The sequence below is a fragment of the Protopterus annectens genome, chromosome 3.part0 (genome assembly GCF_019279795.1).
Source record: "Protopterus annectens isolate FY-2018-M chromosome 3.part0, PAN1.0, whole genome shotgun sequence".
Taxonomy (NCBI): Eukaryota; Metazoa; Chordata; order Ceratodontiformes; family Protopteridae; genus Protopterus; species Protopterus annectens.
Genome location: NC_056731.1, coordinates 605,857,200 through 605,874,013, shown reverse-complemented (window position 1 = coordinate 605,874,013; position 16,814 = coordinate 605,857,200).

The following is a 16,814-nucleotide window of genomic DNA, read 5'->3' as shown; positions in this document are numbered from 1 at the left end:
TGAAAAGGTTAACATGCAATGAAAAGCTATGAATTTGTTTGTCATCTTCATGAAGCACAATGCCACAGAGTATTGTGACATTGTTGGGCATTACTGCAAAAAGGACTAAAGGAATAGTAACATAAGTTCATACAAAATGCAATCCAGGAGACCTTTAGGGAAGATGTGCAATATTCCCACATGCCAGACAGCACTGCCTGATTAAGGGATATGCACAAAGTTAAACAGGAAACATGAGAAGGTAAAATTGACATTCTGTACTCCTGATGTTATAAATAGAAGATGTTAAGTTGTCTATCTCGCCTTCATTCTTGCTGGATGGGTTCGGAGCCGACCTCGGCTCCGACTCGGCCACTCTAAAAGCTCGAGAGTTGGTTCCACCGGCTCGAGGCTCCCCTTATATCCCACAATGCTAGGCAAGAGTTACCTCAGATCTCGTTTGCCGCTACAGCTTCGAGGTTGGTTGCTTCTACCGGTTCCTGGTGAGTGTTACTTTTTACTTGTAAAAGTTACTCTTTTAAACCCCTTTTAAGTTAAATTTCTTTCTTAGTTAGTGTAGATACAAAACTTTATCCCCGACCCTAAAATTTTCCGTTTCTTTACCAAAGAACCTTTGGTTCTTCCTTTGGGCCCTTAGGCCTTCCCTATCCCTAGTGGAGTGTTTGTGTTTCTTGTAGTTTACTTTAATTTTAGTGTACTTTAATTCTAGTATTACTACTAAAATTATTATTTTTTCCTGACAGGGTATAACTTGTGTGTTTGGGTGTGTGTTTGTGTACACCTGTCAGTCAGGGATATGTCTAAAGAAGCAAAGGTCTCTGGATTCAAGAAGTGTGATGCGTGCTGTCAGAAAATGTCTCTGACAGACGCTCACACTTCTTGTGTCTATTGTCTGGGGCCTTTGCACCTGCAGGACTCCTGTGCTGTGTGCCATGGCTTCAGCCCCAGGGTCCTGCAGGAAAGAAAAAACAAATTAATTCTTAGAGGCTTACTGAAGCCAGAGGATTCCCTGTCAGTTTCAACAGGGAAGCCCTCTAAGGCATCGAGGTCTTCGGCTCCGGCTTCTGAGCCGAGACCTCAGGTTGCTCAACCTTTGCCTTTATCGGCTCCGGCTGGAGCCGATAAGTCTCAGTCCACAGTTTCTGTGGTTCCCTCGGCTCCAGCCGGAGCCGAGGTTATTGAGGTACCCGTGTCGGCTCCGACCAGACCTTCGGAGCCGACAACTAGAAAGAGGTCTAGGTCACCATCTCTTGGCTCCGTTCATTCGGCTCCAGGATCTCCCCTGCTGTCTGAACGGAGCCAAAGGTCTCATTCCTCTAGGTCATCGAGGCTGTCCGATCATGACCTTCAGAGGGTAGTGAGTCGACTACTTAAGTCCGAGGCACTAGCCCAGATGCTTCAGAGCCCGACTCATCAGTCGGTGCCTGCCCCGGTCCATCAACTTTTTCCTCCTTCGACTCTTTTGAGTTCGGAGCCGGGTCGCGTCAGAACCGAGACTGTGATTACTTCGGAGCCGAGACAATTGTCTTCGGCTCCGTCGTCGGCTCCGTTTTCTTCATTGGAAGAATCTCGCGCCGGACTTCCCTCGTCGGCTCCGAGGGGGTGAGTGGCATCGGACCCTTGTCTGACCCCCCTCTCCCTCTCGGGGCTTTGGCGCTGGTGAGTTCGGCTCCGACATCGGCCTCGGAGCCATCGCTGTCGGTGCCGAGGGGGGTTCTTAGCTCCTCGGAGCGGGGACCTCTGGCTCTGCCTGACAGGGGTGCATTCGAGGTCATGCGGAGTGTGTTAGAGCCTGGCTCTACTCCACAGTCGGCTCCGTCCGCCCCTCCCTCTATGCTGCCTCAGGGTAAGTCGACTCACTCCCTCATCCCGGACCGCAGAGAGCCAGCTCCTCAGGAGCCCCTGTGGGATTTCATCCTCTTCCGAGGCCTCTCCTGATTTGGCAGAAGAGCCCCCTCGGAAGAGGAAGTGCAAGAGGAAACACATTGACTCACCTGAGTCTATCACGTCAGACACAGATCTGGATGATTCTGAGGGTTCCCCGTTCCCCTTCTGAAGATGTCTCATTTGCAGACATTCTGGAGATCCTGAAACAGAGGGGAAATTGGCCAGCCCTCAACCCTTCGGAGGACGAATCTGTGTATCTTGAGGCATTTGGCTCTCGTCCTTCCACCGCCTGGGTGTCCCCCCTTGACCCCCTCATGCAGGTGGTTGCTAAGAAGGCATGGACGGCTCCTGATTCAGTGGACCCCACTCCCAGGAGACCCTCTAAGTTCATCACAGCTCCATCAGACAAGCAATTTTTATCAAAAGGAGTTTCTGTGGATGCTATGGTGGTAGCTGCTGCCACAAAGAAGGAACTGGCTGATCCTTCAGTGCCTGTCCATCCACCTAACAAGGAATCTAGGTCCATGGATAGGTACGGGAAGCGGATGTTCTCCTCAGCGAGATTTACCATGCGTTCGCTGAACTACCTGTGCCATTTCACTCGTCTTCAAAGGGACTTGATCAAGGAAGCGAGTGAAATGTTAAGGATCCTACAGCTGCGGGTTTCCAAGAAAAATGAACACGCAGCTGGCTACCCTTAATTCCATATCCAACTCCTCCATCGCCTCCTCTCTTATGCGGCCGATGGAGCGAGCAGAGCCGCAGGGACAGGTGTAGCCTTACGTAGGCACGCCTGGATGCGGCTATGCAATTTTGGACCCTTTCAAGGCGTCTTTCACGAACTCCCCTTTTGATGGATCATCTCTCTTTGGTCCTCAAGTGAAAGAAACCCTGACTAGGTGCGAGACTGATGGCAAGACCCTTTCTGCCGTTGGAGTCCGTTTTTCGACTCCTTCTAGGCCTTACCCCAAAGGCCAGAAGGGTGGGAAGATGTGGTTCCGTAAACAATCTCAAGGGACTTCACCTGACGACAGAGTCGTTTTCCTACCAAAGGCAGAGGTGGGAATAACAATGGTAGACGTCGCCCTAGGGGCAGGGGGGGGTCCGCATAACCAGGGCAATCGGGAAGCCTTTCCTGACAAGCCCTTTCAGCATCCCTGAGGTGTTGCCCGACTGCCCATCTTCGGAGGCAGTCGGGGGAAGATTGTCACTGTACCCAGAAGCCTGGCTATCCCTGACTCAAGACAAATGGGTACAGTCCATCATTTCCGAAGGCTATTCTATCCCCTTTCTTCATTTTCCAAATCAGTCAAAAATCCCTTCCAGATGTTCCACCGCTCAAAGGGATATAGCAGCTTTGGAAATTTCAAAACTGCTTGCAAAAGAGCAATTCAGTCAGTGCCAGCAGACCAACAAGGATCCGGAATCTACTCAAGGTTCTTTTTAGTTCCAAAGAAAACAGGGGACTGGAGACCGATTTTGGATCTCAGTGTCTTGAACAAATCAGTCAAGAAAACAAGATTTCGATGGTCACGCTGCAATCCATTCTTCCCCTTTTGGGCAAAGGAAACTGGATGTGCTCTATAGACCTTCGGGATGCGTACTATCACATAAAAATGAACAGACGCTCCAGAAGATTCCTCCGCTTCAGGCTGGGAACCAGTAATTTTCAGTTCAGGGCCCTGCCCTTTGGTCTCACCACTGCCCCCCGGGTGTTTACCAAATGCATGGCAGTGGTAGCTTCTCACCTGAGACAACAAGGATTCCAGGTGTTTCCATATTTGGACGACTGGCTTCTCACAGCTCCCACCAAGCATCTCCTTCTGATGGCCAGAGATTATACTTTTCGCGTTTGTCAAAAACTGGGTATTTCAATAAATTGCGAAAAGTCTGTTTTGTCGCCTTGTCATACTATTACCTACATAGGCGCAAATTTAGATACTATAAACATGTCTGCAAGGCTAACGAACCAAAGGATATCAGACATTCACAAATTGGTGTCACTTCTTCTCAACAACAACAGAGTCAAAGCCAGGTTAGTTCTAAAGGTGTTGGGAATCATGGCAGCGGCCATACCTCTCCTTCCATTGGCCAGATACCACATGCGGATCCTTCAGTGGATGCTTTTACTCAATGGTCATACCAGGAACTTCCAATGTCTCACACCATTATGATCACGCAAGCGTGCAAAAGCATCTCATGTGGTGGATGTCTTCCCCAGCTCCTGTCGGAAGACCATTTGTTCCACCTCCTCCGGTTGCTACTCTGACAACGGTTGCCTCCCTGATCGGGTGGGGGGGGCATTATCAGGGCAGGACAGTCCAGGGCACATGGCAACCAAACGAATGCCACTTGCACATAAATGTTCTGGAGATGAGAGCAGTGCTTTTAGCGTTGCAAGCCCTTCAAGACTCTCTTCCCTTGGGAACGATTGCAATCCAGACAGACAATATGTCTGTAGTGTGGTACATCAACAAACAAGGCGGAACCAGATCATACCCCCTGTGTCGAGAAGCACTCAGACTGTGGCAATGGGCGATTTCTTCTCAGCGTTTTCTGATAGCAACGCACATCCCCGGGAAGTCCAATCACATTGTGGACAAGTTGAGCAGAGCTATACTCATGCCTCACGAGTGGTCTCTGAAAGACTCTGTAGTGAGAGAAATCTTTCTCAAGTGGGGTCAGCCTTGCTGCGATCTTTTTGCTACTCCCCAAAACAGCAAGTGCAGAGAATATTTCACTCTATTCCCTTTACCAGGCCAACCCAGCAGGGACGCTCTAGTCCAAGTTTGGCCCCGGGGACTTCTGTATGCATTTCCTCCTTTCCCACTGATCTCTCAATTAATACAGAAAACTATCGCTCAGAAGGCCTCATTGATCCTCATTGCTCCTTACTGGCCTCGACAAGTGTGGTTCCCCTTTCTACATCAATTTCTTTTGGAGCGACCGTGGAATCTGGACCTAGTTCCAGATCTTTTGATCCACCAGTCGGGTCAGTTTCATCGCTCCCTCCCCTCTCTGAACCTCACTGCTTGGTTCCTCCAATTCCAACCGTAGCCAGGCTTCCTCAATTATCTCACTCTGTTAGAGATATATTGATAGCTTCCCATAAATCTTCCACTCGAAAGATTTATTTGAGTAAGTGGAAACGCTTCTCATATTGGGCACAAGCAAAGGACATAGATCCTTTCACCGCTTCCATCCAACTAGTCCTTGATTTTTTAGCTGAACTCTTCCATGCAGGTTCATCTCCATCTACTCTTAAGGTTCAATTGGCAGCTATTTCTAACTTTCATGTGGGTATTTCTGAATCTGCCTTAATGTCCCACAAACTTTGCAAAGCTTTTTTGAAAGGAGTTTTTCTTCTCAGACCTCCTATAAGAAATCCTCCTTCTCCTTGGGACCTAAATTTAGTTCTTGCTTCTTTGATTCTTTCCCCTTTCGAACCTGCAGCTTCATGTTCCTTGAAATTATTATCATGGAAAACTCTTTTTCTGGTGGCTATTACATCAGCCAGAAGAGTTTCAGAACTCCAAGCACTCAGTTGTCGTCCTCCTTATCTGTTGTTCCATAAGGACAGAGTGTCCTTGCGAACTAACCCGTCTTTTTTGCCTAAGGTGGTTTCAACATCAAATCTAAACCAAAGCATTGACCTCCCTGTCTTTTTTCCAGAGTATTCCAATAAGTCTGAACAAAAGTTACACTGCCTGGATGTTCATCGTCAATTAAGGTACTACTTGGATAGAACAAAACAATTCAGAAAATCTGATCAGCTGTTTGTCTCCTATGCGGAAAGCAGAAAGGGACTTTCAGTTTCAAAGGTATCATTATCCAGATGGCTAACATCTTTGATTTCCCTGGTATATGAGATTAGACAACAGAAATTGCCTAATAAACCTAAAGCCCATTCCACCAGAGCTTTGGCTACTTCTTTAGCCTTCCAAGACAGACTGCCTATTGACACCATTTGTGCAGCGGCTACTTGGGCTACTCCTCACACTTTTATTTCTCATTATAAGTTGGATTTAGCTTCTAGGCATAGAGCTAACTTTGGTTCCACTGTTCTCAGGAGTCTGTTCCGTTAGGCCACCCGGGACAAGGTGCTAGGGACGCGGTCCCATCCAGCAAGAATGAAGGCGAGATAGACAACTTAACATATAGAAGTTATGTTCTTACCATAACGTTCCATGTTAGTTGTCTTCTTCTCGCCTTCTTCTTCCCCACCCTCCTTCCCCCTGGCCTGGACAGACCTAGAGGAGTTGTGATCGTGACCTCTCTTTCTACCACCTCTTTCTTAGTCATATGCTATTTTGCATATTTCTTGGTTCAGGATGTAGGTCACCCTTCTTTCTTCCTGTTGTTAGAGGTGCACTCTGTTTTACAGTTATACTGTTACTGTTATAAGCTGGGTTAGCTTACAAACGAGATCTGAGGTAACTCTCGCCTAGCATTGTGGGATATAAGGGGAGCCTCGAGCCGGTGGAACCAACTCTCGAGCTTTTAGAGTGGCCGAGTCGGAGCCGAGGTCGGCTCCGAACCCATCCAGCAAGAAGAAGGCGAGAAGAAGACAACTAACATGGAACGTTATGGTAAGAACATAACTTCTATTTTAGTCCTTTGCATTTACTGCCAGGCATCACAAGTTCAGTTAGTAGAATTGGAATTTGATGCTGCATTCCTCAGTTTCCTAAAGGCTGTAACCCTCCCAAGTGCACACATTTATTTCCTTGTCTTGGAGAAAAACCATTGCATGAGTAAGTACTGTGTCATTATGAAGGAGTCAGTTTTGCTCAATAGTGTTTCTGTTGCGCAATAACAAAGGAGTTGATGTGGAGAATAACAGTATAAGAGAAAAAAATGCTAGAAGACCAATGTGCCTCAAAGAAAATATAGTGATGCTTGGGCAAGGAATAGAGAACTGGGTAATATTTGCTGTAAAATTGGAGGACAGCATTATAAGCTCAAAAAGAATACATTAGTTATATGACTAATGCAAGTGATACAGAATTTCTGAAAATATTCAGTACACACTCCCCTCCCCCACAAAAAATTGTAGTACTGCAGGGACTGTGGAATACAGTTATTTTTCAGTCCATTGTTTTACTTTGTCTGTATCAGGGAGTCAGACTTGCAAAATAGTGTTTTGCAGTAATTTAACAAATCTTGAGTTGACTAAAATGTCAGGAAAATACAGAAAAATATAATGCCACAAGACATCTGTGCCTAAAAAAAATTAAATACTTATCAAAACTTAAGTTACGGTAATATTGTGTTATAGACATAGTAAGGGGAGAATCACTTGTCACTAGTAATAAAACAAACAAAAATATTCAAACATTTTCTACAATTTGCAGCCTAAAATAAATAAATAACTGAAAGAATAAAATAAATAAATAAATCTTCCTACTGCAGGCAGAGGGGAGCAGATATATATTGGAAGTCCCTTTCTTTCCATTATGAGCTGTCAATTGCACTTGATTCTTCCAGGTTTTCTCAGTGTAGTGACAGTTTAACACGTCAGCAGTGGGGGGGGGGGGGGTTGTCATCTGCTCTTGGACTACAAAAGAAAAGTCTGAACAAAGGCTTGCAATTTAGCTATTTTTCTAGCTGTAGCTGTATAACTTTTTAGTATAGTGTAAAACAAGCTCTGAACCACACATAAATGAGGGTGATTAGAGACATAAAAGAAGCAGTCCTGTTACAGAAGGTATATAAGATGACAGTGACTCACACAAATCCCATTATATGTCAGTGGCATGGGAATTCACAATTACTTCCTTATGCCTAGCATGAGTCATATAAAGCAGACTTGAAATGGCTTATGGCAAACAGAAAGGTTTGAGGAAGAACAAGATCACATTGATTTATTAAGCCTCATTGGCAGCCATGTTGTGGAAAACAGGTTAAAATTCAATATAAATCACCTAGGGTGATTTTGATGTGTTAAAAATAGGTCAAGAAACAAAGATATAGTGAAGAAAACAGAATAGTTTAGTTCTAAGGTAGAGTTTTTTTGTAAGTGTTTGATTCAGAGATATGCAAATAAGTAGCTAATAAACTTTAGTCAGTGTGATGCTTTTGTGTGTCTGAATCACTTGTTAGCGCCCTAGCACTACTAGAGCTCACCAGTTAAACATTAGTAGTGCTACAGTGATAATTTCTTTGAATAACATTCTGAGATTCAATCTGAATGTTAAAATGATTTTTATTAAAGGGCAGTCATTACCTTGGGACATGTAAAACTGCACTTAATTACCTTACCTCCATAGAATAATATATAGGAAATTTATTTAAACTGCTATACAAGTTACAGTAATTTCTGATTTCATTTTATCACTGTGACAAGAGCAATAGTTAAACTCTGCATTTTATAACAGAGCTCAGTGTAAATTTTAAGGTACCTATGTACAGGTAGAAAATACTAAAATTCCATTATAATAAAGTGCCTTCAGTTTATCTTACCTTTTTGACTTGAGCACTGAAGTGCTTCCTCGGTTGAATCCATTCTGTCAATAGAAAGCAGTATTAGGTTAAAATAAAGCTCAGTGAGCTGTGTTGTTTACTAAACTGAGCATTCTATTAATGACTAAGATTATAGGAATTTCACTGTATATTATCTAAAATTAGCAGAGGGGAAAGCCCCATCTGATATGAAGACTTAACTATCTTGAATGCACGTCCATTTACAAAAAACTAAAAGAGACTTTATATACTCTCCACACCCATAATATGATAGCCTTAACTCTCCCTTTACATATGACTATCTTATGGAATGATGGGGCAATATACTGATGAATGAAAATGAGTGAGTTTGACAGTCAAGTGTGGTACAGCATGACTCATCCCACTATCGCTGAAATACTACAGTCACCACTATGCTTCAGAGAGGAGGCTACCAGCAATCAATAAATCTACTGCTAAGCAATGCACTTCTTCAGTTCCACACAGCAATGCCCAAGACACTCTCCAGGTAAATTCCTGCAGGAGTCAGACATATACCTCCTAGACAGTTTTCTTAGATTAAACATTGTTCATATGTCATATTTTAAATTCTACCAGCAAAAATATGGAATATGACATTCAGTACTGTTCTTTTTGTCTGATCCCCCCACTAAAGAAGGAAGTACTTCAAATATGAGGTTGTGCTTAACAGTGAGTTATAGGATAGCAGTACAATCACCCAGCACAGTGCAGTTATAGAACAATTACATACTTTTAACTGTGACCCACATAAGAAATTTGTTGTACTTGTGTATAATGTTCAACAAAAAGTACAGTACCATAACTAAATAAACGTTAAAGAAGGGCGAAACTGCAAAGGTATGTAGGAATGTTTTGGGTAACCAGTTTATTGTAAGGGAGTGCTAATGGCTGACATTGGTAGTAACTACTCAATATTGCTGCACAATAGTGCCAGACTGCAAATCACACTATCTTGGCACTGATTAACATTAGTGACTTACTGTAGCAGGCTTACAAATGAGAAAAAAACATATATTTATTTGGAAGTAAGACAAGTAGAGCTGTGCTCTTTATGGTTACATTTAATGTATTAATATCTATGCCTGTGCAACCAAACGTTCTGATTATTTAAAGACTTTAAGTGGTCATGATGACATTGAATTTGTGCATCTGCATTGACATATTGATAGTGTTATGATTCATTCTACTTATCAGATTTTATTTGATACTTGTGATTTAGGCATCTCAGATGGCACTTTTCTTTGTAGGAACAGAATTTAGAACTATGATATTTCAAAATGAGAAGTATGACATTATAGACTACCTTTATTTGCATTTATACCACACTTAGGCTTGTTAATGTTTTATAATTGTGTCTCATTTACCACACTGATCATGACTATTTTCCATATTATGATTCCTTTAATTATTCCATTATAACTTGTTACAAAATTTCAACATGTCTGCCATCTTTCTTGGAGATGTGCTTAAGTCTGTACTAAATAAAGGACTGTGGGGGCAACATGGGTGTCAGGGTAACAGCAGTTGTATCATTATCTATGAAGTGCATAAATATTTGTGTGTATACATGTGCACACATACACATATGCACATGCACACTCACAAATGTATATTTATATATATTGGTCCACACACATTATTGAATGTACATATGTTTAAAAAGTGTAAAGTACTGTATTTTGCCAACTGTTCTTATTACTGTCTGTCTGTGTTGTCAAATGGTTGTTTTGCCGATAGAAGTTAGCAGAGAGAGAGAGAGAGAGAGACTGTGTGTGTGTGTGTGTGTGTGTGTGTGTGTGTGTGTGTGTGTGTGTGTGTGTGTGTGTGTCTGTTTGCAGCTGAGTGTTAGCGTTACAATTAAGTAAGAGGATAGGTATAGTGTGAGTGTGTTTGTGTATAATCTGTATCTGAACTTTCTTATGCAGTGTTAAAAAAACAATTTATTTCTAAGGGAATTTGTCAAGTTACAGTTATAGTTTAAGGTACTAGTAAGCTGGGCAGGAGGGCACAGCACCCCGCCTGCCTACGTAATGCCTGCTAAACTTAATTGAATCCTGACTCCTTACCTTTATAAATATCCTTTTCATAACATTGCCACTATTTAGACAAACTAGGGCTTGGTGTTACAGGCAGGTTTTGTTTTAAATATCAGAAAAATAAATTATTTTCCTTTTGCAATCTTTTGTATGTTCTATAATGTGAATGATGCTTGGAAGGATTTTGCTGAAGTTTTGCATTTAACACTTAATCCTTTCACCCATTCCTATAACAATATATAATTTTGTTATATCCTATATGAGCAAATGTTTGTAATGTTAAAATGAAAACCTAGATAAAAACTGTTCAAACATACAGAATAATGAACCCAATAAATATTGAACTAAAAATATTGATAAAGGAAAACCATTTCTAAAACATGCCATGACACTAGCCTAATTTGTCTGAAAAGTGGCAGTGTTATGGGAAGGTCTTTATTAAAATAAGGTGTAGGGTTGTGGGAAGGGACGGCATTAGGGTTAGCACCTATTAAGGAGGGCTTCATGTAGCATCTTAGTAATAGGTGCTAATCCTAACCCTCTAACCCTGCCCCTTCCCCCTAATCCTAACCCAACACCTGACCTTCATAAAAAAAAATCCAGTAATACTGCCCTACACAAGACACACACACACACACACACAAACATGCACAAACACACTCTAACACTGAGTCTATCACCTTACCTATCCCTGACCCTAACCCTAAAACACATACACACTAGCACACCAACAGACATCTGTGCCTCACCTATCCCCCATCCTAACCTAACTCACAAACAAATGTACAAAGACTCTTACCATTCCAACCCTACACATCTGTCTCAACAAAACATAACATCGACATTTGCTCTACTCGGCTATCCTTACCATTGAAATTAAACAACACCCTCTGCATTTGTTGACCAAATGGATGTTTGAAAAAAGGCAGGGGAATCATATATATGCATGCACGTACACAGACACAGTCATATTCACACACACACAACTCACATGCTCATACATATGCAAACATATATATATATATATATATATATATATATATATATATATATATGTGTGTGTGTGTGTGTGTGTGTGTGTGTATATTAGGTGTATATCCTAAAATTAAAAAAAAAATCAAAGCACAAACTATCTAGCTCAACTGCTCAAACACTAACTCATCAATTAATCAAAAATCATAAAAATTATACATAACAAGTTTTTATGCAGCAGAAAGCCCCTTCCACCTCCACACCCCCTGCTATATATATATATATATATATATATATATATATATATATATATATATATACCAAGTACAAGACTGCACTACAGTGGGGAAAGAGCAAACTCCCCTCCCCACTGTACTGCAATCTCACACACAAAAAAGCTAGTAATTCTTATTAGCTGATTTTCTATAACACATATCACTTTTTTCTTGGTCAATCAAAAATCATCAAACAGTCCTCTCTTTCCCATTTTCTGTATGTGGTCAGGTTGTTGTGTAAACTGTTGTCATTTATCTCAGTTCAGTGACACATTCCTTCCTTCTTCAACAGTCTTTGGTCTTCTCTCATGCAATCATTCTCTGTTTTGGATCCCCATGTTTTGTCCTTCCTTCTTTTAGTCTCTCCAAAATCATCTACACCAGATTGTCTTCTTTTCTGTACATGTACCTGAGTCACCTTAGCAATTGGAACTACTACTGCTTCTGGTCTGATGTCCTCATTTTTTCATCTGTCTCACAGTGTGCATCCTACCACTATTCTAAGCAATTAACTTATTATGTTTCAAAAGGTAAAACTGTAGGATACACCACGAGAAATCCAATTGTAGAAAAAATACTGCTTTATTCCAACAATGAACAAAAATAAAAAATAAGATGAGCGCTTTCGCGTGCACTATGCACGCTTCATCAGATCTATTTAAAATGTGTTAGATCTACTCTTTATATAGTATGCTTTAATCATTAAATACATCAATCAGCAAACCATTTCCTAATTAAGGATGTTCCATCCAATCAAACTTTAAAGTGTCCCAATGCTTTAAATAAGTGCATCTTCTTTTCTATAAAAGTGTATCATGTATCAAATGCTTTAAAACCAATCATAAAAAAATCATAAAGAACTGACATCAAGGTACAATTTTAAACTGTCAATTTCACAAAACTAACATTCTCAATGCTTGTCACAAATATATAAATATCGCTGTATAATCCCAATAATAACATTCGTAGGCATTTAATGAGCAATATATCCTGCTTATAGCTCTCGCTATAAAAATAGCGTAAAAAAATAGCGTAAAAAAATATATTTTTTTGTTGCCAGCTGTTTCCTAATGCATGAGCTTCAAACAATGTCCTAATGCATCCATCAAGACTGTCTTCTTAGCGCAAGAATGTACGATGTTTCAATTATTTAAACGTCAGTAAACAGAATCTGCTTATAGCATTCCTGTTGTCTCATAGTAAATACGGACCATTAAATATATATATAAAAAACCCTCAGCCTGTTTAAACTGCTGTTGCAGATCTATTCATTTAAAATATTTCCAGCACTAAATACCTAGCTTACTACTGTCGCTAATTAACTGTCGTTAATTTAACTGATGAAATATGAATAAACACAGTTTTACAACTAATAAATGCATTATGTAGTTGTAGTTAACCTGAGCTTTAATATGTCAGATGTATTGATCACTGAATTTTGGCTTAATTTTCGGTCAATTTTTTGGCCATATATTATTCTATATTATTTATACATACCTAGAATACAGTTTATAATAATTCAGTTACGCCTTTTAGCGACAGTAGTAAGCTAGGTATTTAGTGCTGGAAATATTTTAAATGAATAGATCTGCAACAGCAGTTTAAACAGGCTGAGAGTTTTTTATATATATATTTAATGGTCCGTATTTACTATGAGACAACAGGAATGCTATAAGCAGGTTCTGTTTACTGACATTTAAATAATTGAAACATCGTACATTCTTGCGCTAAGAAGACAGTCTTGATGGATGCATTAGGACATTGTTTGAAGCTCATGCATTAGGAAACAGCTGGCAACAAAAAAATATTTTTTTTTTACGCTATTTTTTTACGCTATTTTTATAGCGAGAGCTATAAACAGGATATATTGCTCATTAAATGCCTACGAATGTTATTATTGGGATTATACAGCGATATTTATATATTTGTGACAAGCATTGAGAATGTTAGTTTTGTGAAATTGACAGTTTAAAATTGTACCTTGATGTCAGTTCTTTATGATTTTTTATGACTGGTTTTAAAGCATTTGATACATGATACACTTTTATAGAAAAGAAGATGCACTTATTTAAAGCATTGGGACACTTTAAAGTTTGATTGGATGGAACATCCTTAATTAGGAAATGGTTTGTTGATTGATGTATTTAATGATTAAAGCATACTATATAAAGAGTAGATCTAACACATTTTAAATAGATCTGATGAAGCATGCATAGTGCACGCGAAAGCGCTCATCTTATTTTTTATTTTTGTTCGTTGTTGGAATAAAGCAGTATTTTTTCTACAATTGGATTTCTCGTGGTGTATCCTACAGTTTTACCTTTTGCAACGTTTTGGCTTGTTCCTTTGCTGATAGGATACTTTGGGAGTGTTAGCAGTATTGTTTTACATACTTTACATACAATTAACTTATTATACAGTAAAGTGGGATTTTATTACTACATTAAAAGGACAATCCCAGTGTCTAAAATTCTGGTAGCACTATAGCTAGCAAAGTAACACCCAGTTTAGCTATGTCACTCACATTCCCACAGTGTCATCTTTCTTTTAATTTCCTGTATTTCTTCAATTCCAGACATGTTTTAGCTCCCACTGTCAACTTCCATTTGTTTTTTGTTCCCATCACATTTGGATTGGATCTTTGTAGTGTAAATATGTTTTCTATAGACTTTCTGTAGGAAGCACAAAGAATAATCTTTTAACAAAACAAAGTTTTAATGTAACGTACAATTGTTAAACACTTATACGCACAAACTAGCCATTGCATGAACATCTTTTTTTTTTTTTTTTTTTTTTTTTTTTAATGATCATGCATTGTGCTTCCTTTACTTAGTTAATTTTGTTTAATGACGTCTGAGTTTCAGACTTCATATCATTCATAATCTCTAAGCCATCACAGTAATCCTATTATTTTAACATTCTAAGTTTGTAAGAATGATATTTAAAATCTGTCCCTATTAATCATCATTTGTCTCCCATTATCTTTGTCAAGTTTTGTTGCTCTAACAGGTTGGGAGGCATGGCATTAGGGTTTTTCAGTTGCATTTGTCAACTGCTCCTTCAGTTCATTTATTTATTTATTTATATTTGCTTACTGGGAAAGTCCGAGTGGGCTACAAGCAGGGAAAAGCTTCACAGAAATATAAGGAAAATACAATAATTAGATAGTACAATAGCATACATACAGTAAGATGGAGAATACATATCATCTAGTTAGTCTATACAAAGTAGTATTCAATACAGTTTTCTAGTAGATACAGGCTCAAAAAGAAAAACACACAAGCATTTCAATGAAGATTACTGTGGGAAAAATAAAATTAGTACTATCTATAGAGTAAATAATAGTTATGAACAAATGAGATTTCCTTTATATATATTTTATCGAGTAGTAACACTGATGAGAGTGAGAAAATGAGGTAAGCATTTGGCCAGTGTAGTGAGAGTGTTAAAGATATCTTTTCAGTCAGTTCTTGGATAGATGTTCAAGTAGTAGTTGTTTAAAACTGGTAGCCTCAGGTGTGTTTTGGAGGGTGTGGGGTAGAGTGTTTCATAATTTGGCTATTTGATTTGAGAATAGGGCTTTACCATGAGTGTTGTTAGCTTTGTTTTCTGTGAGAAAGTTTCTGTCTGCAGATCTTAGACATCGTGGGCATGAGAAAGGAACAAGTTCTTTGAGGGATGGGCAACTTTTAGGATGGAAGATGATATTATGTGTGAATTTAAGTTGGTAGAGATGGAGAAGGTTAGGTAGTTTAAGACAATTTAATTTATGTAGAGTAATACAATGGTGGTTTGGTGGGGAAGGGTGGCTCCGAAGCGGGCTATTTTGTTGTAGCAAGTTTCCAATTTGGTTATGTCTGATTTTTTTAAGTTGGTGGAAGGGGAAAGCATATAGGGACGTAGAGAGGATGAAGGTTCTGGATATGGCTAGTCTGGTTTTGTCGGTAAGGAATGGCTTGCTTCTGTACAGTGAGCCAAGTCTGATGTGAACTTTCTTAATTGTGATGGCTATATGTTGGTCAAATCTGAGTTTGTTGTCGATTGTCATGCTAAGGAGTTTTGTATGCTCAACTGGTTGGATGACTGTGTTTGCTGAGAGAATGGTGAAAGGAGGTGTACTCGGTGAATGTTACTGGTAAATAGCATTAGCAGTGCCTTTTTGGGGTTGAAGATTAGTTGTCATTTACTTAGATATATTTCTATATCATTAAAGGCTTGTTGGGCTACTATTTGGAGATCTGGTAAGGTATCTGCTGAGCAGATTAAAATTGAATTGTCTGCATACTGAACTACTTTAGCATATGTTGTGGATGAGGCTAGATCATTGGAGAAGATGGTGAAAAGAAGGGGTCCTAGTATGGACCCTTGGGGGACTCCAACCGAGACAGGCAGAAATGATGAGAGTTGGGATTTCCATCATACTGCTTGCTGTCTGTTAGAAAGATAGCTTAGGAACCAGGAGAGGGAAGTCTTTGATAGGTTTAGGGGGGCAAGAGTACTAAGGAGTTCCTGATGGGAGACAGTGTTGAATGCTTTTGACATATCTATGAAGACTGATGCTACTTGCTGGTTTGAATTTATCAGCTGGTTGATGATGCTAGAGAAATTAATTAGGGCTGTGGTGGTGCTGTGTTTCAGTCTGAAACCATGCTGGGAGGGGAGAGATAAGGCTGTACAATAGGTATTACCAGAATGGAGGCAGAGCTTTGGCATCAGCTGAAAGTTTCAGGTACTCATTGGAGAGTTGGTCAGCTGCTAAGGAAGAAGGTTTCATTTTTTCAGCATTGCTCTTATGATGTTAGTTGGGACAGGTTTAAAGTCAAAAGAGTTGTTATTAGTTTTCACATTAGGTGGAAGAGATAGTGGGGTGGAATTGTTCCCTGTAACTAAGGAGAGGATGGTGTTTATAAAGTAGGTGTTGATTTGTGAGGCAATACTCACTCTGGTTATTGGTTGTTGATTCTGGGGTTGTAGCTTTACCTGGGTGGAGGAGCAAGTTAATTGCTTGCCAGAACTTTGTGGGATTGTTTTCATATTTGCTTTGCATAGATGTATAATTTTTTTTTTCTAGTTTGAGTTGTTTTTTTTTTTTTTGTTATTTGTTTGCAGAACTGCTGGTATGCTAGCAGAATTTTATTGTCTTTTGCTTTCTGGTATTGAA